Raw genomic sequence first — 3,135 nt, 5'->3', positions numbered from 1 at the left:
AGCTTTCAGCAAACTCCGTGCTTTTTCCTGTCATGGAATTTAACAGGAATGATCCATTCACTTTGTTTGAGAAAATCTTGAATGGATACTTGACTTTGTCCATCTCTGTGAGACAGACCCATAGTCCCCAAGCTCTCCTGGTAGAGATACTATCTTCACTAATGGCTGATACCAAGGGAACTTCTCCTGAGACAGCTTTGATTTTGTTAAAAGCTACCATATCTGGCCTCTGCAGCTTCATGAAATGGAATGTTGGATGAGACCCCTTTCCTGCAGTTTCTGGAGCTACTGAAATAAATTTTATCTCCAGAATATCGCCTCTTTTTAAGTGGGGGTTGTTTTGCCATGAATCAAAGACCGCCCCACTAATCCATTCCGGGAGTTTTGAGATTTCCGAAAGAGCTCCAAAATCATACCATTCTCTTACATCTTCTGGTTTAGACCCTTCTAACATCCAGACTCTGTTATATTTTCCAAACGTTTCGATAATGGTCTTGCCCGGATTGACTCCTTTGCGGGAAATTAATTTTTCCCACATACGTTGATAATCCTGCCAAGCAGAAGAAGATATTGATTCGTTAGTATTAGCCTTAGAGGTGCCCGTCATTGGCCTAAGGCTAATCTCTCCCTCTTTAACCCCAGAGGTGTTGGGTTGACTTGAATCAACAGGAGTTTGCACTTCCCGAGACTCAATTGTTGCCGTTTCACCAGTGTCTGGTGATGGCCTTGTGGAATCGGTACTTGAATCCGACGCTACAGGTGTAGAGCCCTGTACTCTAAAGGCATGTTTTGGGTCATGCTCCACGCTACAGGTGTAGAGCCCTGTACTCTAAAGGCATGTTTTGGGTCATGCTCCCTCAACTCGCGAGTCATCTCGGAAGGTGATTCCTTTCGAATTGGTTCTCGTAAGTCGTTCCATAGCGAAGTTAATGCTAATAAGGAACTCCTTATTGCGACCTGGACCGTGTCTAGATCAGCTCTTTGGATTTGTCCGGCAACTTGAGCATTAACTGCTAGCTGTCCGAACTTTCTGTCAAGCTCCTCGAGGTTTTCCCGGAGGTGCCTGAGTCTCAACATGATGGAGTTTGCTTCAGATGCCTCCATCTCTTGTCAGGAAATCTGCAAGAACATTCTCATGAGATTTTATAACGACAATATTATAACAATAATATTGGCATTCTGCTTGCCATCTGATAATACGAGCTTTCTCTATTTTTTATTCTAATTTATTTTTTAAGAAAGCCTTGACATTAGTATTATCAACCTTTAAAGTAAATTCTTTCGCAAGTAAAATAAAGGCCATTTTTTGAAATCCTTCCAAACCGCAAAGAATTCTTTCTCATTTATGTGCCAAACTTTGGCTTGTTGTTCTGAGAACAACCCTCCGGTATATCTACAGGGTTCTTCCCCTGTAGTTGTCTTCTTCATGAGCACTGCTGCCCATCTGTAATCATTGGCATCTGTGTAGACTACCAATTCGTCCCTGTCCTGCGGTATAGCAAGTTTTGGAAGGTTACTGCAAACTTGTTTCAGCTCACGAACCCTTTTGGTGTGGATTTCTTCCCATTTCCACTTTGAACTTTCTGTTTCTTTTAGAAGTGGTCGGAAATCTTTTCTGTATCTTGCAAGATCCTTAATGAAGATTCCTGCAAAATTAACAACTCCCAAGAAGCTTTGCAATTGCTTCTTGTCTTTGAGTACATCTGGAAAATTGCGGATTTTTTCCACAATATGGTCCTGCAACTCAATTCCTGTTTCGTCAATAAGGATTCCTAAAAATTCAATCTTATTGACTGTAATAGTAGCTTTCTTTTCAGAAAGTACTAAACCTTTCATATAGCATGCATCAGAAAATATTTCAAGATGTCTAATATGTTCCTTCATATTTTTTTATGCAATCAATATGTCGTCAATATAGACAAACATGAATTCAAAGTAATCTTTAAAAAGATTATCCATTTTTCTTTGAAATATCTGGGGTGCATTTGCTAAACCCATTGGAAGCACATTCCAGATATATTGTCCCTGTGGTGTGGAGAATGCAGTAAATTTCTTTGATTCGCTGTCCATTTTAATCTGATAGAAACCAGATTTGCAATCGAATTTAGAAAACAATTTTGCTCCTTTAATGCAATCAATTAAGTGTTCTCTACTAGGAATGTAATAACCATCAAACTCTAAAATTTTATTAATGCCTTGATAGTTAATTACCAACCTGGGTTTACCTCTCTTGATCTCGCCATGGTTTCTTACCAAAAATCCAGGGCTACTATAGGTAGAGATTCCAGGCTCGATGAGTCCAAGACTGATATGCTCTTTGATTATCATTTGCATATCCTTCTTATCTTCCATGTTCATCTAGATAGGTTTGTATCTAACATACTCGTATTTGCATTCTTCTTTGACCTTCAGAGTAGCTTCGATCTTGTTCCTATCCCACCAAGCCAGAGGATTTTCGCTGAAGTTCCTCTGGATAAGCCTCTTGACATTCTCTCGAGAAAGTCTGCTCTCCTCGCTGATGTCGAGTGCTTTTATTCCCAATAGTGCTTCTTTAAGGTTCAGGATTTCCTCCTCGGATTTCTTATAGAAGCTATCGCTGTCTATGAGTCCCTGTTGTCTGAAAGACAAAAGGACCTTACCAAATTTTCTCTTATCCTGCATTTTTGGATGAGTTAATTTGGCATCAAAATCACCATGTTTGCTCCGAAAATTTATTGGCATTATCCTGTTAAATGCCTTTTCTCTTCACAACACCTGTATCTCACTACCACAGTTAGTAGTAAAGATTAACAGATTCCTTTGATTATCCTGCATATATCTTGCAAATGTTTGAATAAAATTGTTACCTAACAAGATATCGGCACCTGTATCATGAAAGTAGATAGGAGGTGTTTTTACCCTGAACCAGGGTGATCCGAATGCTCCTCCAATCATGATCTTGGCTTCTCGTATTCCCTTATTGAGTATCAGGATTTTTTGTGAAAATCCCCTTCCTGCAATGACGGGTAAGGTTTCCCTTGCTTCCTTAGGGAAAACTCCAGGTTTTGCCGTGCAAATACCTGATCCTGAATCAATATAAGCTGCAAACTACTCCGTCTTATATTGATCATACAACATCAACAGATATATGTATAT

The sequence above is a fragment of the Sesamum indicum genome, linkage group LG7 (genome assembly GCF_000512975.1).
Source record: "Sesamum indicum cultivar Zhongzhi No. 13 linkage group LG7, S_indicum_v1.0, whole genome shotgun sequence".
In the NCBI taxonomy this organism is placed as follows: domain Eukaryota; kingdom Viridiplantae; phylum Streptophyta; class Magnoliopsida; order Lamiales; family Pedaliaceae; genus Sesamum; species Sesamum indicum.
The sequence above is the reverse complement of the archived record's forward strand: the minus strand, read 5'-3'. Positions refer to the sequence as shown.